Raw genomic sequence first — 22,751 nt, 5'->3', positions numbered from 1 at the left:
TAATTATACAGGCTTCTTAATCATGTTTATAATTCTTAATATTATTTTATACACAATTGACAATTGTAAATAACTAAAAACGAGTCAATTGCATGCCTATTCAATGTAACAATTTTTAGTTAAAATACTGCAATCATGCTCAAGGAAACAAGTAAAATAAATACTATATGTTATAATAGAACATTCTTAGGCTACAAGTTAAGGGCGTATGTTTACAGGGTGTTTCAAAACAACATCGACAACGTTTGGGAGGTGATTTCTGACACCAAGATAAGATAAAAAGTATAGACCAATCTAGGTGCACAAATGCTTCCTTTCGCAGTTATCGGCTGCCGAAAACATGAAAAAATGAACCTTAAAGGTTCATAGCTCCAAAACTATGGGACTTATCGTAGTCGAGTCAAGACTTCACTTAGGAACTAATATATGCCCTATCCAAATATTCATGTTTCAGAATCCTGCGGTACTCACGCAACAATTTGTATAGAGGCAGTTTGGCTATGGGCATATAATTTGAAGTATTCACCAATAACCTCTATAAAAATTGTTGCAGGATTTTGAAACATAGATATTTGGTTCGGGCACATAGTAGCTTCTAAGTGAAGTGTTGACCCGATTACTGTAGGTCCCCCAGTTTTGGAGTTGTGGATCTTTACAGTTCAGTTTTTCATGCTTTCGAGAACTCCGAAACGATGCATTTGTGTACCCAGGTTAGTCTATACCTTTGTCTTATCTTGGTGTCAGGAATTACCTCCCAAACGTTGTTAGTATTGTTTTCAAACACCCTGTATATTTGAATTTTGTATATTTTATATCAGTTTTTTTTGTCGCTCTCGAAAATTTGCCGCCATGTGCAAATGCAAATGTTGCAGTATGGTACAGCCATCCCTAGGACAAATAGACTTTGATGGCAGACACATCACATGACACACTACACATCACATGCATCAGTTGTGAAGAATTTCTGCACCGCCTTTTTCATTCCGTATGGGGAAGTACCAGGGTAGAAACATTATAGTAGTGCAGTTAAAATTATTCGAACATTTGATATTTGAATATTTTCTACTGTTATTCGAACATCCGAATAATCGTTTTCAATATTCGAACAAGTTTTTGAATAATTATTCATTAACCGAATGATTGAATATTTATTAATTATCCTAATAATTGTTCGAGTACTCGTAGAATTTAGTATTCGAATAATGAATTACTCAAATTTTAACAGCACAAGCTTTAGGTCTCCCTTGCGGTGTTTGGCGCGTGTAATTTCCGCCCCTACAAGAACACCATGTGTTCGTCTGCATGGCGTTTGCGAGAATACATTAGAAATGTTCAGACTGCCTACAGGTGACTAACATGCACGAGTCGTCAGTGTGTCCATGACAAAAACAACTTCCATCGGGAGTACCATCACTCTCCATTCTTATTACAGTAAATTCGGATTTTCAGAATCCTTGTCGATAGACGCCACTTTTACAAAGATAGTTTTAATTGCGCACGAGACTATAGTGATTGTAACTCATAAAATATCTCAGTCTGTGAGTAACACTAATATGGAGAGTTCAAAACATTTACGAGTTACATGTTGCATACATATCTAAGTGAAAATATTTAGATATTCTTAATCGCTATCATGAGCGGAGGACACCTCAGCCACTCAGACACGCTAATTCCCAACAGTGTACGGTTAGATTAATAGTTGTCGCTAGCTGTGCTGCCTCCTAACTGACGCCAACAGATGTTGCTAGTATGCATATGAGCTGAAGGTGGAGGAACTAGTTGGCCTAAAAGGAGGCAGAGAGTGTCCTCGAAGGCGACAGCTCTTCTTTCAACAGTTGTTAAGATAGAGATGCGCTCGAGACGAGACGAGGAAAAATTTTCCTGACATAATTCGAGTAAAGACACAGCTTTTCAATAGAGAAATATACTTTTTTCGAATGAGACATCACTTTTACAGCACATTTTCGAGACAAGACAGCCTCAAATCTTGTCTCGTGCGCATTTCTAGTTAGGAATCGTACTGATTGGCAGAACAACTTCACATTAGTTCTATGCATGATCAGAATGCCTTCAGTGGTTAGATTTGATTTGATTCGATTTCAGTTTACCGTCCCTTTTGAGCAGCGAGGCTACGTGAAACGTGGACATACAGCTTAACGTGGGATCCGAACTACATGAACTCCCACCAGTAATCGAACTTCGGTCCTCCCCACGCCAAAAGCGCGTAGGCTAACCGCTTATCCACGAGAGAAATCTTCAATGGTTGGAGTTGGGTGGTATGGTCGAGAGTCTAAGACGTTATAGGGGTCTATTTGCGAAAACAAGATCTATCGATTGCGGGATCTAATCCGTACGGGGCATGAAAGTCATTTTTTGTTCTTTCAGACCCATTGACCTAAAACTCAAAACTAGAAAACAACACAATTTAACGTTTCGAATACTGCAGTGCGAAAAGCAGCTGGAAAGTACTGCAGAATTTTCTGTAGTTTTTCTACCTGAAGTGCTTCTTCTTCGCATGGAGAGAATAGATTTATAGAAAATAACTGAGTCCCTTCTTCCCCGAATGATAAATGCATTTGAACTTGAACTGCATCGGGGGTGTCGCTATTCACCTCAATAACTTTTTAACCTATGCATTGAACGCTAATATCGGTCTTTTCGACTATTTATAAACGTCGTCCTCTTTGAATCCCGTCTCATCCCGTATATCGATGGTTCTCGACTTAAATTTTAACAGCATCTGGAGCGTCACTATTCACCTCAATAGCCCTAAAAACTATGGATTGGACATTATTATCGATTATTTTTGATTACTTGTACATGTCTCCCCTTTTCCACAGCAACTTGAATTCCCTTATGATGACCTAAGGGTGAATGTGGAATTAAATGGCATCGAGTAGTTATAACCGCCACCAGGTTATAGAAGGATTTTTGTGGACACTCTGTATATTTCGTAAAGACGGTGATTATTATTTTCGATTTATACTTTATTCTGCAACGCATATAAGTTCTTTCTTTGGTGGGAATTGCTTCTTTCCCACACAATTGGACAAAGAAGTCTTTCATCGTTTTTTCATATATATATTTAAAACATTGATTTTGCTGAGAACATTTCAGTTAGTGACTAACCATTTCAGTGTTTCTCCCTGACTTATTATATGCACAGTATTTATTCTGCAGTTATTGGGAACTGAATTAAGTGTTTTCGTTAATCGCTTATGGAAACATTACAATAGATTAGAGAAATACGGGCTGACCAGATGTCCCAGTAGCCGAAGTGGCACCAACTGCGTTGTATTCCAGCCCGTTATCTGTACTTTCTCACGCCAGTGTTATCGCCGTGTCTAGTGCATTATGGGCAGTTGACTAAAATTAACATAAATTGTTTTCCGTATTCTGTTTGTATGTGCATACAGGTGAGTAACTGAGTAATTTTTGAAATGAACTGCCAACACTATTCCGTTGACCATTGCAACCCGTAGCTTGAGCTTGGACGCTCGAAGAGTTTGACTCCAGGTCTGGAAGATGCAACCACGCATCTCGCGTTGAACTTCAAACATAAGTTGTGTTAAGGGGCACAAGCTATTTAGCCGGTGAAGGACGATTTCTTACGGCTAGCCCCAATCAGTGAAATCCCAGGTCCTCAGACCTTGTGCGTTTAAAATGTTACATACGCGCCCTCCAATATCTGTATTCCATTGTGGAAATCTTCTTTTGTGTGTTTGCTGAAGATTCACCTTTACGCTGCAGGACTGTTCAGCGTAACAATTGGATTCATCGTGGGACGATCCAGACAACTTTTCCCCAGTGCGAATCCCCCATGTGTGTTAATGGTGTGAGCAAAATATTTATAGTGATATCTGAATTATAATCATATATATAGAAAGGGCTATATTTCCCGTAAAGGGCAAAACGTAATTTCAGCGGCAAAATTTATTAGTGTCCAGTGTTGTATTCATTTCTCTTCGTTATTTTTTTTTTTTTCAAAATAGTGTTCTAATAAATAAGTATAGTGTCAATTAATCCAGTGTGTTTTCGTTGTGTGTATGAGTGATGTCTGTGTGCGTTATGGTCTGGATGACCGTCTGATCGTCCGTGAGGTTTTCGAGACGAGACACCCGAACCTCTCGGCGCCTAATGCTCATCTCATTATTGAGACCGACGAGCTTTTTGGGAAACAGTTTGTAATCTTCTTTGGAGAGGTCTTCGTCGTCCTGTCCAGGTAAGTTGAAGTATCAGGAGTATACTTATTGGTAATACCATGAGCCGAGGACAGCGATCAGATCAGAACTACAGGACGGTTACAAATAAATGGACGCCCGAACAGCGACTTGAACTCCTGTCGATTACAAATAAATGTTCGCCCGAACATGGACCACGAACTCAGGACGGTTACAAATAAATGGACGCCCGAACAGTGACATGAACACTCAATCGATTATAAATAAATGACGCCCGAACTACCGACCCGAATCGAGACCGTTGGTGCTCGAAAACTTATAAGATCAATATTTTGATATACGATTTCTCTTTCAGCTTAGTACCAGGAATTTGAAAAAATATTCTTTTTCAGGTGATTTTAATAATATGTTTTAGTGATAGTTTATTCTATCCTAATTGTATGTTTTGTTTTATTCTTGTTGAAGATGGCATACAACGAAGCAGATTTGTTTACTAAGATAAGCTTACTTTTTAAAGAGAATATTGACAGATTAAAAAAGGAAAATAGAGAGAATTTTGCCAGGTTAGAACGAAAACTGGATAAAAATAGAGAGACTTTTACTGAGGTAAAGAGCGAATTAGGGCAAAAGATAGACGCTTTACGGGACGTGTTTCGTGAAAATAGCCAAGAAACAGAGAGCGCTGAAAACAAAATACCGGAATGTGAACCCCAGTTACAGTCAGATGTTCCTACTGGATACGAAACACCGGAATTGGAACCTCAGTTAGTGACTGATATTCCTAGTGTAAATAAAACATCGGAATTGAAACCTAAGCTAGAAACTAACACTCCTAATGAAAAGGAAAAGCAGAAATCTGAACTTCAACCAGATACAGGTATTCTCAACCAACCTCGTAACAAATCTGACAATGATTTTATTCATTTAGAATCTAATAACATCCCTAATAGTAGTAGTAATGACAATAGCGAACATATGATTGTAGACGACAGAGGTCGTAAGCGCACAAGAATAACTACCACTAACCACAGAGTGAAAAAGCGCAAACGAGGTTACAGTTATAGCAATAGGCAAAGATACGCAGACCAGAGCGTAAACAATATGAAATTTAAAGGGAATCAGAACCAAGACCGCACACGAAAAGGTAGTAACAGAAACAGAAGGAGTCGTAAATCACGGCCACGTAGCCTGAGTTATCACATACTAGACAGGAACCGCAATTTGTGTGACATTAAGCATAGATTTGTACGGAGAGGTAACCACCGTAGAAATAAACGAACAAACCGTAATTATCAAAGTAGAAACAGTAATCATAGAAAAAGAAAAAAAAAAGTAACCGAGACTTTGTGTGTTGATACAAATTTTTCTCCTAGGAGAGCGACGCATTTTAAGCGATAGACATTCATTCATTTCTCTTCCTTTTTGCTTTTAGTTTTTGATCAGAACACCTGTGTAGGAAAAGAGAACTACGCATTGTTTTTAAAATTCCTTTTTGCTTCCAGCTTTTAACTGTTCGGTAAAGAGCAGATAACACGTTTTCTTTCTTTATTGTGATAAGATAATCGCTGCATTTTCGATCACCTGTTAATGTCGACGAATAACGGACGGTATACAGCTGATTCATTCTTTTCTTTTTCTGTCTTTGCTCCGTGTAGCAGTTCACACCTCAGTCAGCTGTGTATGAGTGTTGCAAACCTTATCACTGACTTACTATTAGTTTAATGTTATTAATTTTTTCTTGTTTTCATTCCAGATGTTTGAATTTAGATCTTTTAGTAAATAATTAACGTATCCCATACGTAGGGAGATTGCATTTATCCAAAAGCAATTTGAACTAGTGGCGCAGTTCCGTATTCCTAGCTAGTGGGAAGATATTTTGGCCTTATAACATATTTTTATTAAATATTTTAAATTTTAAATCCCTTTTTAGGATCCTTTCCCACTTTCGAAATTCATAAATATGTTATTACGTGTTATTTACAATTCATGTTTGGTTTTCTTTTTAGAATTTTTTCCAAAAATATCCAGATGCGCAGGATCAGAATATTTTAGTTGTTACTCATATATATGTATATAGTTGTATGTTTATAATTAAAATTCAGTATGTAATCATATACGTAGGGGAATTGCATTTTAAAAGCAATTTGAAATCTTGGCGAGATTTCCGTACCCTCAGCCAGTGGGAAGATATTTTGGCCTTATAACATATTTTTATTATTTTTCATTTAAAAAAAAATCTTTTTAGAATCCCTTCCCACTTCCCAAATTCTTAAACATGTTATCATACGTATGACTCACAATTAATGTTTGATTTTCTTTTAGATTTTTTTTAAATAATGCATCGAGATGCCCAGGAAGAGAAATTTTTTAGTTATTCATTATATGTACACTTGTATATTTGTCATTAAAACTTAGTATGTAATCTCATGCGTAGAATATGGAACTTTACACTTATAATCAATGTTACATTTCTTTTCAGTGTTAATCTTAGATTTTCGTTTTCATTTTGAAGTGTTTACTGTAATTTTATTGAACCTCATTTACGTCATTTACCCGATTTTGACTTTATTTGAATTTCCAGGATGTGACATGATATATTTTGTTCGAAGAGAAAAGTTTAGAACGGAAAGTAGGCTAAGCCTTAAACAAGTGAAACAGACATTTCCTTGTTAGCTAATAGTGTGTGTAGGAATGTCGTGTGAATAGTATATTCTTCGAACGAAAGCAGTAATCTTTTTATTTTAGAAGGAACTATATGAACAGATATTCTGATGGTGAACGGTCGTTTTTCCCCTCATATTAATATATATATGCGGAAATATGTTTAACTTCTATATTTTCTTGTAATTTCTAATTAACATTTTTTTTTCGTCTTCTCTAGACCACTGAACGACCGTAGGGAAACTTCTTCGGGTAGGATATTTTATGGGGATAAAGATAAATATTTTTTTCAGGGAGGCAATTTTTCCTGGAATTGCAGATCTGTTGCAAAAATGGATGTGGCTAATCCATTGGATATTCCATAGCTAACTGTATTTTCGCCATCAATCGCAAAATATAGTTTTTCATTTCTCTTCTACTTTTATAGTAACCCGTAACTAAGTATGCGTATTCTTAAGGTTAAATATTTTGAGTATATTTTGATGTCTAGTAACATTTCAGTGAATATTTTAATGTTTATGAATCGTAACTATATTGTGTACTTGTATGGTAATATGTTATAATGTTTAGTTTATACATTAATTCTGAGAAAGTTATATTTTAGTCACAGTATGTCCCTAAACTATTTGGAATTTATTAGCTAAATTATTTTTGTTATGGAGGATTTTTTAAATCAACATGGCCAAAGGTTTTGGATAACGAACCTTTAGGTTTCAGCCATAACAAACAGTATGGAGGATTTAAAAAAAAAATCGACATGGCCAAAGGTTTTGGAATACAAATCTTTAGGTTTCAGCCATACTGCCAATGACGGACGATTTTCTTCAAAAATCGACATGGCCCATTATTTATGAGGTTTCAGCCGTCTTAGAGATAGTGATATAGATCCCGAAAAATAAACTTATTTTCTTTTTTCCAACAGCATGAAGCCATAACGTTTTATGAAAATTATTTTGTTAATTATTTCGTATGCTCGATGACTGAATTTTAATATGTTAATAAGACCATTTTGAATATTTGTAGCGAAGATGCCTAAGGAAGCTTGTTACAGCTGTTTTGTAGGGAATTTTATCTTGATGTTTCGGACTGACCAGAAATTTGTAATGTCGTTGACTATACTCTTGTTTGTATCCCATGTTTTTCTCTTCACCGGTCTCATGTATTTTGTCTTGTAGAGACATATCTTTACGATGCTAGGAGAGCATTTGTATTTCGTGTGTTTACACATCTTTTCCAGGTGGATGATGTACGTTATGTTCCAGGGAACATACGTGTATTTTACTGAATATTAGTGTTGATATTTCAGTTATGTATAGAAACATTTTGTAAGTGCCTATGGTTGCAGGCCGTTCCACGTTTCTAGTCTTGCCTCGCAGGTGTCGATGGCATATTTTGTGTGTAAGTACGTGTAGTATTACACATTTTTCCCACCTATGGTTTTGGTCAATTCATGGCGTAATGACCATTTATTTTCAGGAATGTTTGGACTAGTGAGTCAACTTCCTTGATTCAGACCTTTGAGAAACTTGGATCAACACCGTATAGTTTTCAACGCTTTATTAACAAATTTTTTGCAGATAGTAGTCACATTTTCTGGTAACCCTACAATGTTTACGTTTTAGAAGTGAACAACAACCATTATTCTAGGCCTAAGCTAATAATAACTTTGTTTCAGAATAAAATCATTTGTTGTATTGAGCATTATCGAACTAAAGTCTCGACGAGCAGATGGCATTTGATCTTATGGCGTGCCAAATTTTCTTCATACATGTCAACGAAATCACGATCTTTTCTTTGATATGCAGAATCATGCTTATTTCTTGGAATTACTATGAACGTCAATTTTGACACTTAAGTTTATTTCTTTTTATTTTTGAAAAACGATTTTTCGTTCTTTTCTGCCAAACAACACGAGGCACAGTTAAAAAAAAAAAAAGGACATACAGGTGAAAATCTTATTTTGTTTATATATTGTCAGTTTATCATGTGTTTACATTTCCATTCATTTTACTTTTTCAATGATTTTGATATTTTTCAAATATATTATAGTGATATCGAAACTTCAATAATAATTTTAATATTTTAGTACCTTTAACATGTTTTGCTATTTGCTTATTCATTCATATTATTATATTTTAAATACAGATATCAGTATATTTAAAAAGAAGACATTTAAAAAGTTTTTATTGAGATATTTGATAATTCTTTAAGTCGATGTTTTCATGAATAGTTATTGAGTGTGTATATTTATTTCATATTGCACAAAATAGTGATCGAAACGGAACACTTAAACATTTTATGAAAAGAATTTATTAGTGTTTTTTTTTTTTTAAAAAAAAGCATTTAAATAGCCCTATAACGTATTTAGTTCATATTATATCAAATAAAGTGATCGAAACGGAACACTTAAACATTTTACAAAAAGTATTTGTGTTTTTTTTTTTTTTAATAAGAATTTTAATAGCCCTATAAACGCTTTCTGCGAACTTAAAAAAAAAAAAAAGTTATCATACAGGTGTTGTAACCGTACTTCGTTTCTCACACCAGTGTTTAAAAAAAAAAAAATCCCCTTCTCCCCTCATCAACTCATCGTTGGAGAATCACGGAGGATACTCACACAGGAAGACAGCATGGTTTCAACATGTGAAGAAACGGAAGATAAGGAAACCCAACTGCACCAATTGTTCAAGAGGATCTTATTACCTTATGGAACACTTGGATTGGACATTGCTCATGCAGGAACCTCATCATGTTGTAGTGAGTGAACGAATTCTTTAACTATTTTAAATAGCCCTTTTTTCAGGTGAAAAACCATTCATCGTCTATGCACGTAAGTCTCACACCATATGACAGTGTTGCCAACTAACTTATTTTAAATTTTCAGGTGAAAAACCTAATTTTATTCATACTTCGTCATACGGCCAAGGGTTCTCAACCTGTCTACGTGTGCACTCGACAGGTCGTTCCACGTTCAGACACCATATATAACCGCCACCAGGTTATAGAAGGATTTTTGTGGACACTCTGTATATTTCGTAAAGACGGTGATTATTATTTTCGATTTATACTTTATTCTGCAACGCATATAAGTTCTTTCTTTGGTGGGAATTGCTTCTTTCCCACACAATTGGACAAAGAAGTCTTTCATCGTTTTTTCATATATATATTTAAAACATTGATTTTGCTGAGAACATTTCAGTTAGTGACTAACCATTTCAGTGTTTCTCCCTGACTTATTATATGCACAGTATTTATTCTGCAGTTATTGGGAACTGAATTAAGTGTTTTCGTTAATCGCTTATGGAAACATTACAATAGATTAGAGAAATACGGGCTGACCAGATGTCCCAGTAGCCGAAGTGGCACCAACTGCGTTGTATTCCAGCCCGTTATCTGTACTTTCTCACGCCAGTGTTATCGCCGTGTCTAGTGCATTATGGGCAGTTGACTAAAATTAACATAAATTGTTTTCCGTATTCTGTTTGTATGTGCATACAGGTGAGTAACTGAGTAATTTTTGAAATGAACTGCCAACACTATTCCGTTGACCATTGCAACCCGTAGCTTGAGCTTGGACGCTCGAAGAGTTTGACTCCAGGTCTGGAAGATGCAACCACGCATCTCGCGTTGAACTTCAAACATAAGTTGTGTTAAGGGGCACAAGCTATTTAGCCGGTGAAGGACGATTTCTTACGGCTAGCCCCAATCAGTGAAATCCCAGGTCCTCAGACCTTGTGCGTTTAAAATGTTACATACGCGCCCTCCAATATCTGTATTCCATTGTGGAAATCTTCTTTTGTGTGTTTGCTGAAGATTCACCTTTACGCTGCAGGACTGTTCAGCGTAACAATTGGATTCATCGTGGGACGATCCAGACAACTTTTCCCCAGTGCGAATCCCCCATGTGTGTTAATGGTGTGAGCAAAATATTTATAGTGATATCTGAATTATAATCATATATATAGAAAGGGCTATATTTCCCGTAAAGGGCAAAACGTAATTTCAGCGGCAAAATTTATTAGTGTCCAGTGTTGTATTCATTTCTCTTCGTTATTTTTTTTTTTTTTCAAAATAGTGTTCTAATAAATAAGTATAGTGTCAATTAATCCAGTGTGTTTTCGTTGTGTGTATGAGTGATGTCTGTGTGCGTTATGGTCTGGATGACCGTCTGATCGTCCGTGAGGTTTTCGAGACGAGACACCCGAACCTCTCGGCGCCTAATGCTCATCTCATTATTGAGACCGACGAGCTTTTTGGGAAACAGTTTGTAATCTTCTTTGGAGAGGTCTTCGTCGTCCTGTCCAGGTAAGTTAAAGTATCAGGAGTATACTTATTGGTAATACCACGAGCCAAGGACAGCGAACAGAACCACGCCGGTTACAAATAAATGGACCACGAACTGAGGACGGTTACAAATAAATAGCTGCCCGAACATGGACCTCGACCTCTAGAACGGTTACATAGTCACTATTTATCTAGCGACTCCAAAATCAAACCATTAGACACGTGTTTCACGTTTATTGATAATTCCTCTGAAAGGGAAGAAAAAGGGTAGGGTTACAATTATAATAGGTTGGCCGCATCTCGAAATTCGTTAAGCATAAAGACATGAAATTTGATATTTAGATTTTTCATTTAAAACAATTAACAACAGGTTTCAGTGTTTTTTGATATTTCCCTTAGAAGGGAAGAAAAAAGGCGAGAAGAAGATAGGGTAGGTGATGGAACTGTTAAAGTAAGATGACCATATCTCGTAATCCCTTAAGATTTGAGATATGTTCCGGTTATGGTACGTGTGAGGCCAAGCAAATGCGGGGGTCTTGGGGCGAAGTCACTACCTAGCCGAAGACTAGTCTATATTCATAAACGAAAGTGACTATCTTTGTGACTTAATAACTCTTGAACCACCCGAATGAACTCGATCAAATTTTCAACATAGATGGGTTTCTGGCCTGGGAGTATTTTTATATATTCACTTTGAAAGTAGAACTTAGGGGATGGGGGAGGAAGGAGGTATAAAAATTAAATAAAACTTAATAACTCTTAAACCACCCGAATGATCCCGATCAAATTTTCAACATAGATGGGTTTCTGGTCTGGGAGTGTTTTAATCTATTCACTTTGAAAGTAGGGATGCGCACGAGACAAGATTTGTGGCTGTTTTGTCTCGCAAATGTGCTGTAAAAGTGATGTCTCGACTCGAAAAATGTATATTTCTCTATTGGAAGAACCGTGTCTCGACTCGAATTTTGTCAGGAAAATCCTGTCTCGACTCGTCTCATGCGCATCCCTATTTGAAAGTAGAACTTAGGGGATGGGGGAGGAAGGAGGTATAAAAAAATAAATAAAACTTAATAACTCTTGAATCACCCGAAAGATCTCGATCAAATTTAACACATAGACGAGGTTCGGGCCTGGGATGGGTTTTATCATTTCACTTTTACGGTCAGGGTAGGGGTAGGGGAGATTCGCCTGTTTATTTCAAGAGTGATGTAAATTCAAGTATCGCTCTTATTAACTTATGGACAGAAAATAAAAGCTAATCTCGATGTCTATCTCTGGTAAAAATATTCCAGATGAGCTTCCAAAACTGGATGCTAGAGAACACTTGTGTCGTTCTTACGCCCATTCGTTTTCATTGCCTTTCGAAACTTTCAAACGCTTCTCCTGAAAAGTTAGGAATTTTGAGTTATGATATTCTTGAAGTAAACAGGCATATAAACGTAATCGAAAATGACCAATATTAGTGTTGAATCCATAGCTTTCGGGGTCACTATATGAACAGTGATACTTCCGATACCGTTTAAATCAAAATTCAGCCCCGTAACTTAGGACTGGGTAGGAGGGAGATATGTAAAAATGATCGAAAATGACGGCTATTAGTGTCGAATCCATAGTTTTCGGGGTCGCTGAAAGGAACAGTGACACTTCCGATGCCGTTTAAATGCAAATTAAGCCTCCATTAGCACTTCTATGGGGGGTGACAAGTAAAAATAATTGAAAATGAACAATATTATTCTCGAATTTATGGTTTTTGGGCCTCTAAGTTGATTGGTGACAGTTTTTAGTGTCGTTTATGTCCAAAATTAAATATATTTTCCCCATGCGAAGAACGGGCATTCTGCTAGTGTTTAATAAAAGAACTTTTTACTAGCATTCGAATCACAACCCAGTAACAAATCATGTATTAATTCCATGAAGCTGCATTTTCACACGTAACTATGACGATATGATTATTGTAGAAACTGAATGTAATGAGTCAAAATCTAATGTGTTTGACTGGAATATTTGCTACACGTATACAAGATATAATAACGTATGAACGTAACAACTGCATGGAATTTTGCAACACGAAATATTGCGCAATCATAAAACAATGTAAGCAAATGATTCGCAAGTTCCACGCTTTCAATTCGATTATGTCATCAAACACACCATCATTGATTTGTTGTTTGTTTGTTTATTTGTTTGTTAGGCGTTTAACATAGCTACCGTTCCAGTTCCAAGGTTACGTGAAAAATGCGTAAACGATTGATAGTGATTCTGGTCGAATTAATAACGGCCATTTCTTCATAACGGCCTAACCTCCAACACAGAAGATGAGCTTGAAATATGGAGAAATGGAGTGAGATCGTATTCATCTGTTGATAGCTGAAAAAAATGAAATCTTTGAGTTTAACGTCCCACGGTTATGCCGGTTAGGCTAAAAAAGACGGTGATCATGAGAGATGAGTGAAATGGTGAAATGAAGAAAGTGGGAAGAAACGGGAGAACCCCGAGAAAACCCACGAACACGGTGTTTGTCCAGCATAAAGTCCACACGGCGCTAACTGGAATCGAACCAGGGACCCCAAGCACCGGAGGTGAACACTCTATCACTAAGCCACTGCGCCCCCTGTTGATAGCTGAAATAAGTCATGAATCACTCTGTGGCGTCCTTGCATAATGATAGCGTATTTCACAACTGTAAATGTTGAAAACATTGGAACACTTTGGAGAACATTGTCTCAATAACAGATTGCTTACCTTTAGTGTGTGAGGTCTCTGGTTCTATATCCGGCCACGCAGGTTTGTTATTGGAGTTTAGTATACCCTTTCAAATAGATGCTATTTGAGACGTGGACCTACAGTTTAAAATGGAATCAGAAACATCGCTTTAATTTTCAAGGCTTTCCCGGAACAATCTACACCAAAGGCCCGCGCGCTAGCCACCAGACCATCAGGGAGGTCCACGAAAGTTTCTAGTAGACACCATCATGTCCATGGAGTTTCTAGTGATAAAGTCATATCCTCTTTCATTCTCATCCCACCAAACACCTCTGTAAAACTAGAAAATTCTTTCTTAACTCTATTTTCATGTTGGGTGCAGGATTCCCGGGTTAGATTCAAGGCTGAAGCACCTGTGGTTTGGATTCCAAATTGAATTAACATTGAACCTTACATTCCAGAATATGTGCTTGGGACAATGGCTACCCATTAGCTCATAGCATACACCTTTATTTGCGTAAACCAGTACTTATAACCTGGACATGAGACATCTTGCAAGAATCTTGTGAGATAATTAGAGGACGAATATTGATCCGTCATAAGTAATTAATGTTGAAATTAAGGGAAATTCCGTGGACATTTCCATTGATATCAAGGTTTCCACTTCGTGAATAAATGTCCCGTGACAGCTATAACACCTGTGGGACGTTCAAGGGACTTTGTGTTGAAAGATGGAGTGCATCAGTGATTCGTGGGTCAACAGGACGTGACCCACTGCGATCCACCACCTACCGTGACCCACCGAACCACTACGACCTACTCTGTTCAGTGCATTATAGACAGCATCTTCTGAACACTGGTAAATTTGTCTACATTTTACTTTTTAAGGCATCCATTTTTCTTCCATTTTCATTTGTTTCTATTTATTTACCTGAGATGAATATATCTAAGTGGAAAATGAACTTTTGGTAAATTTGGACATTGATATTTGTAATTGTAATAATAGCAATAGGACTTACTACTTGGCTTTTGAGACAGTCGAATTTTACACTTTTTTTTTTCTTTGCGTCGGCCTACTTTACCTTGATTTTAGACTTTCAAATTTCATCCTATTTTCCACTAAAAAGTATCTGTAATTCGGCAAGGAAATAATTATATATATGATAATTTAATTGAAATTCATCGTAATACGGTCCATGACAAACACTTTACCATTTCATATGGCAGAGGTGAGATCCATTGGTATTTTGACAGAGCAGTGCTTGAGCGATTGACCGTAGAAATTTAAACTCCGCTTAATGATAATTTTACAACCGTTTTATTACAAGTGTAAACTCTAGAGATGCGCACGAGACGAGTCGAGACAGGATTTTCCTGACAAAATTCGAGTCGAGACACTGCTCTTCCATTAGTGAAGTATACATTTTTCGAGTCGAGACATCACTTTTATGGCACATTTTCGAGACGAGACAGCCACAAATCTTGTTTCGTGCGCATCCCTAGTAAACTCGTGGAGAACAAGGCGTAGATCATGGGTTGGAGTTGATGATTATGGGTTTCGGTAGCTGGTGGGTCAGAGTGGATCTTGGTGGTGGGTCACGCTGGATTGTTTGTCATGAAGGATCGTGGGTCAGAGTGGGTTATGGGTCAAATTTTCATTCACCGACGCCATCTCTGGTTGTGTTATTTGGGCCAGATGGTTAGGCCAAACTTCGAACCTGGTACCTTGCATCAACGTTTGTTTTTATCTAACGAGTTGAGTACCTTTACAAGTGGTATGTATGCAAGGGCGCCCATGTTGTGGTTTCCAAGGGGGCCCAAGTACAAGCGACGTTTCAAATAGAGTTTCAAATTTTGCTGTAACTAATGTAAAAATTCTATTGAGTTTTCGATATTCCCAAGTACAATTTCCTCATGGGGGAGGCAAGCGCCCCATCTTGCTCCTCCTGATGGGCGCCCTTGTATGTATGTAACTGTTAGAAATGTGTCTGTGTGTGTCAGACAAACAATTAACCTAATATGCTCCAGTGAAATAAAAATATTAGTTATTGTTAGCAACGAAAAAAAGATATATTTTAAAGATATAAAAATCGTTTTTTATTGATTTTCTCAAAAACTACGCATGATAATTCACAGTGAATCATGTCATTGTGTTCAGCCCGATGTCATTTATTGATTCATGTATGCCTTACATTTGGAAAATGTTAGCTATCATCATTATCGTCATCATAGGTATTCTGCCATTATTGGCAGGCTACTTGCTCCCACTGAGAAGCTTCCATGCTCCAAGGTCTTTCGTTAACCTTCGTCTTCACGTACGATTTCTCTGTTTTTGATATGGTCCATTAATTGTAGTCTTCTTCGCTCCTTCCCTTTCTTTCTTGTCACTATACTCTCTAGCACGTTCCTCATGATACAGTTCCTGCTTAACCAATGTCCCAACCAGTTTCCCTTACTCTTCTTAATAATATCTTTATTATTTTCTCCTCCGTCATTTGTAACAACCTTTCGTTCATTTTCCGCTCAACTCAGCTAATTCCCCCCATTCTTCTCCATACCCACATTTCGAAAGCTTCCAGTTGTTTTTTCTTTATTTTCGCGTAATGTCCATGTTTCTGACCCATACAGTACAATACTCCACACGAAGCATTTTATGAGTCTTTTTCTCAACTCTTTATTCAAAGTCCCACAAAATAGTCTTTCCTTGCTCCTAAAGGCGTCTTTCCCTATTCCTATTTTTATTTCACCTTCACAGTTCATATCGTCACTAATAATGCTATACAGGTATCGAAAACTATTCACTTGTTCTATTTTCTCCCCTCCTACTTTTATATTTGACACCGACCGCTTCGTTCCAATCGCCATGCATTTTCTCTTGCTAACATTTATTTTCATCCCATATTCTTCACAACCCTTCCTCAAGTTTTCTAACATCTTGTTGATTTTCTTTCAAGATTCTAGAACAAGTACCATATCATCTCCAAACCGTATGTTAAGTATAGTTAAACAAAAATTAATATCTAAGAGTTAGTCATAATTTAGGGATATACTTCACTCAGTGGCGTAGGGGAGTTTGCGGGCTTAAGCCACCGAAAAGTTATTAACTATTGTAAAGTAAATGAAATATTTTGCAGAATCTTCACATTTCCAGGAATAAAGTTAGTAATCCCCCTCCCCCCGAAACAAAATCGTAAATACGCCACTGACTTCACTTAGCCATCCTGTATGTTGTCATCTTACTAGTGTTACAATGAACAGTTTGATTAGTGTATGCTTCAGGATTAGTTTCCTCTTGTTAGGTGGTTTGGTTATTGTAAGTCATGAGTTTCTGTTTTTACTACGCATCAGGATTTACACTCATCCATGTCATTTTATATATCGTTTTTGTACATTTTTTTAAAAAAAAATTAAACGCTAATAATGCTGGATAATTTTCTAGTCTGTAGATTTATAGACTAGAATTTTTTTTTTTTTTTTTTTTTTGAAAATAAAATGAAATTTGAATTGATATGAGTTTATGACACTTGCCCGGAATGACATTTGCACGGAGGAGAATTTCGTGACACTTGCCCGGAGAGGTCAATGACGTAAGTCTCCTTAATTTTTGATTATGACACTTGGACGCAGGGCCGTGCCGTGGGGGGGCGAGAGGGGCAACGGCCCCGGGCGCCGAAGTAAGCGGGGCGAAAATTCGGAAGAAAAAAGGAAAAAAGATACGAAAAATTGCTTGGAATATATGTATGGGGGCGCCGTCGTATACTCTCGCCCCGGGCGCTGATTTTCCACGGCACGGCTTTGCTTGGACGGAAGCTAGGGAAGCGTTAACATTTATAATAAGTTCAAATAAGTATGTGTATTTAAAAAAATCTTTTCCATAATTTTCATTTATTTAAAAATCATTAGTTGAAAAGTTTTAGAAAAAAATTTAAGTTGACTGCCTTGTTGACTTTAAAAATTTAATGAAACTAATGTCATCCCTGTTGTTTACGCCCTTCTGCCATACAAGGAAAGTCAGACCATACAAGGGACGATAGACTCTTTGCAGTTATCAAGAACCACGTACCTAGCTAGAATCCCGAGTCTGTGGTTATGGATTTTGAAATGGCAGTCATTCAATTAATCAACTCTTTGTTCCCAGGAGCAACGATATCCTATTGCAACTTTCATTTCAACCAGTGTGTATGGAGAAAAGTACAGGGACTAGGTCTAGTGAGTCAGTACAAGGAAAGTGCAGAAGTTCGCCTTCACGTTCGAATGTGTGCTGCACTAGCTCATGTACCACTACACCTGATTGACAATGGCTGGTTATGTATCCAAGAAGAAACACCAGAAAATGAAAGTTTACGATGTTTCCACGACTATTTCGTTGACCAGTGGCTTGAAAACAAACGTATTTCAAGATGTATGTGGAATTGTTCTGATAAACGCCACCGAACTAACAACATCTCGGAAGGGTTGGAACAAGAGTTTGAGTAGTTTGTTTTCAAGGGCTCATCCGAATGTATGCTCTTAGTGAATACACTCCGAGAAGACTCTGAATACTATGGCCACACTTATGACAGGGTAGCTCTCAATCTTGACGTCAAGAGAAGAAAAAAGTCTGCAATTATGACTGATAAAATTATTAGTGAGGCTTGGTGTAAACTTGGAAACGATGGATGTGTAAAGAGATTTCTGAAAACAATTGCTTATATTCAGAAATTATAGTAATGTAAATTTGTTTGTAACTTTGTATATAATGTACACTCATGTCCAAAATAATTGTCACATATCTATAACTGTCTTCTTGTAAGAATATAATTTGATAATGATTTTGCAGGGTACTTTTAATACTGATACTATATGTATAATCAGGATATGTATGTTTGTCGTAAATTTCATGGGAAAAGAACTATAAATATGAAAATTAGAATGAGTAAATCAAAATGTTGCTAAATTGACAACAAAGTTATATTTTCGTTTCATTGCTCTTATTTACTGCTCTTTTGACATGAAATTTGCCACATACATGTCTTTGCCGATTATACACATACTAACATTATAAGAAATACCTGGCGAATTCGTTATCAAATTATATTCCTACAACAACGTATTTACAGACATGCAACAATAATTTTGGACATGAGTGTACATAAAATGGACGAGTTTCTATTGGATCAAAAATAAACTGAAAAAAAAATGGTCTCCGCTGGAACCAGAAGCATGAAAAATATGACGAGCTTTGGAAAGTGAAAAACAAAATATATGGGGGACGAAAAGAGACTACCTCCTCGAGGTGTTTCCTGGAAATGACATTTGTAGGCCGAAAGTCTCTTTCCGGAGAAGTGTCACATGACAAATTGTAATTCATCCAAGGTCCGGGCAAGTACCCCGCACCCGTTTAATTTTACTGATTCAGTTTTCAAATCTATTTAAATATCCATTACTTTATAAAAATTAAATTTTGTTATATACGTAATTTTATAATTGAATAATGAAATTTGATTTACACTGAGAAAAATCCGTTCTCCGGACAGCGGTATATTGTACAAATATACGGAATCCTCTTGCTTAGTACAGAAATCAGTATGGAGCATACGTTATCCATATGCTACATATACACTGCCCTTAGATGTTACATCATGCCGTTGCAGGATGTCTGACATCTAACAGTTTTCCGTATATCACATGCATATACTTATGTTACCTTCGTCAGCTGTATGTTATATACGTCCATTTGTATGTGAGATCCTGACCGCCTACATTGTTTCATACGGAAAGTACGTATAGATGAAAAACGTATACAGAAAGTATTATAAAACATGCGTTTTCAGTTATACGTCTGCTGTACGTTAAAGCCAAAAACTACAGGAATTACGCAAGTAACCTATCTTTTTAAGTACGCCACCTACATTTTTTCTCAGTGTAAATTATATTAAATTTGGGTATTATATTATTATTATGTTTTCTACCCTTCGACATAACCTGGGACTGAGAATTTATTATTATTATTATTATTATTATTATTATTATTATTATTATTATTATTATTATTATTATTATTATTATTATTATTATTATTATTATTATTATTATTATTTCAATTTTAGATTTGGGAGTGGAAATGTTCCTTCCACGTTTCTGGATATTCCGCTTCCTCTTCTAACTCCCAATACTTTCTTCTGTTTTTCAAATCATCGATCAGTTGTGCTCTTCTTCTTCCTAATCCTTGTTTTCCTTCCATCTTTCCTTCTATTTCTTCGCAAGACATGAGGCGCCTAGTATTAAAAGAAGTCAAATCCTTTTTTTTTTTTTTTTTTTTTTTTTTTTTACTGAAATTGAGTTATATATTGCTTGTTATATGTTTGATCTAAAGGAATTCCATGGAAACAGAATTTTGGTGAAAACTTAATATTTCATACTAAAAGACTAGTTCAAATACGGGATTTTGTACGCGTGTATATGGAGCTTTACTACACGTTTTGTTAGATTACTCGAAAGCGAAACTAAAAGAAATGGATGTGGAAGTTTTTGATACCAGACGCCTCATATGTCCAATCCAATTAGCCTTTCTACAAAGGATGTTGGGTAGAAGTGTCCTCTTCTCTCCTAGCCGTTTTAAACCATCTTCTGTTACTCTCTCTGTCCATTTTTATCTACTCCATCTTCCTCCAACATCACATTTCAAAGCTCTCTAAATATTTCTTCTTTAACTTTCGTAATGTCCAAGTCTCTGAATCATACAGTCTAATACTTCATATATAGCACTTGACCAACTTCTTCCTATATCCAATCTTGAGCATGCTAGTTAAGAGTGATCTTTTCTTGTTGAATGCTTCTTTGGCTGGGCAATTCTTGACCTGATCTCTTTGGTGCAATGAAGCTCTCTCGTCAAAATGCTTCCCAGATATTCCAAATGATTGACCTCTTCAAGTTCTCTTTGTGTACTTTGACAAATAAGGGAGCATTTCAACGGTATAGTCTCATGACTTTCGACTGTTGACTTCCATTCCATATCGTTTTCTAGTGTCGTCTGTTTTGTTCATCACCTCCTGTAGTCCTTCTTCGGTTCTAACTATAATAACCGTATCATCTGAATATCTAATGCAAATTTGTTTTGACAAAGCAACGTACATTTAACGAGACTTAAAGAAGACATTAATAAAACCACGTCATTAAGACTCCAGTTGATTCCAAAGAAAAGAAAAAAAAATCATTCTCCATAGAAGTCAAAGGAATAAGATGGGGTAGACACTCAGCGCCGTTAAGGATAGACTAAAGTCACAAAAGTTTGTTTCTGTGATAAGAGATGGCGTTGCTTTCGCCCTACTTTTTCAATGTAAATTAATATATAGCTACAAGAAACAACAAATATCTTCTATGAATACAGAATTATGTTCTTCGCTCTTAGTCTGTTTGAAGGTAATGATTGTATGCAACAATTGTTCCGTGCAGATTTTCGAAATGTTCACTTGTTCATTGTTGAGTTCAATTAATTGTTTCAGAGGAATTCAATGACTTCCGTTATCGTTTGTTCTAGGACTAAAGTTCTGTCGTTTAGTACAGAATGAGTTAATCTATGAATCTCAAGGTGAAAGTTTCACTACATTTTGCTCTTTCCATTGTTGTACGCTTTCCATTGTTGCAGAGGAATCATATACTTCTCACGTTATGCTTTGTTCTATCATTCCTAAATTCTGTCATTTAACACAGAACGAAAAAATCTATGAGTTTCAATGTGAAAATTTGATCAGTCATGAAGTTTACACAGAAATTGTAATTACAGAAGTTTACAAAATTTTTAAGACATCCTGTAGACTTCTATGCACAATGTTGGCATTTGTTCCAATAAAGCCTTTTTTTTCCTTTCGAAGGGTCGCAAATAAAAAAAGAAAAATAAAGCTAAAATAGCTTCCATGCAGAAGAAGGGGACTAGACGAGAGCGAGCGTTTTGCTCTGGCGTCTGTCCAAGATGAAAAGTATGTCGAGCAGACATTTTGTTAGTTTGTTACCTGTGTCAAAGAGAACGGCAAACACTTCAAAAGGCCAATTTCATTAGCAAAATCTCATCAATTTAATCGACGCACTGTTAAAATCCAAGAAAGTGTTTTTTTGATTAAAGAAATTGAATCAAGAATCTTCAAAACAACTTTTTTAAATACACTTTTCCCTTGTTTTTCAAAGAGCTTTAATACAGGAAGTATTTTTTTTCCTAACATGTGATGTGAGAGATGTTACCGTTGGACCAGAGACCAGCTGAAGGACAAATTGTTTGGCAAAGGATCTTCTCATCCCATTCCAGGAGGTTAGAATGTAAATTTGCATCAGCTGCTGCTATCAATGCCTGTTACGTATTCGTGCTGTAACTCCTAAGACTTTTGACTCCATTGTAGAGTGCTTCTTAAAAAGATAACTTGAATTACATAACATGGGATAGTGGATTCTCGTTTCTCTAATTTAGTTATTGTTTCTTGTACATTATTTTACTCCCTTGGTAAACGGGCAGATGATCTGTTAGTAGGTACACTATTTGTGAGGTCCAATCTTTCAGCCCTCTGTACATTATACGTTAAAATCTTCATTAATATAAAGCTCCAATTGTTTACATTGACTTCTTTTTAAGTTTTCCAACCAACCATTACAAGGTCCATGTAATATTTCTTTAATGCTGTTTAAGGACTTAGTTATACACAACATTCCTGTAGCTAGCGACATCTATCAGTCTCAGGCAGGCAAGTAACAGTGCATGTGTCGACACCTATTAGCGGAATTAGCGTGAAACACTGAGACTTTGCCTTTTATTATAAGGAATTCAGTGTCCATTGTTGCGCGAGATTGTATAACATTCCAGGATATCGTGATCCATAGATGGACATGTTTTTCTTTTATAATTAGAATTATCGCAACTATTTCTTCCAATTAACATAAATATACTCAAGTTAT

The sequence above is a fragment of the Thermobia domestica genome, unplaced genomic scaffold, assembly GCF_964235325.1.
Source record: "Thermobia domestica unplaced genomic scaffold, izTheDome1.hap1.1 HAP1_SCAFFOLD_251, whole genome shotgun sequence".
Taxonomy (NCBI): domain Eukaryota; kingdom Metazoa; phylum Arthropoda; class Insecta; order Zygentoma; family Lepismatidae; genus Thermobia; species Thermobia domestica.
This window is presented reverse-complemented; position numbering follows the sequence as displayed.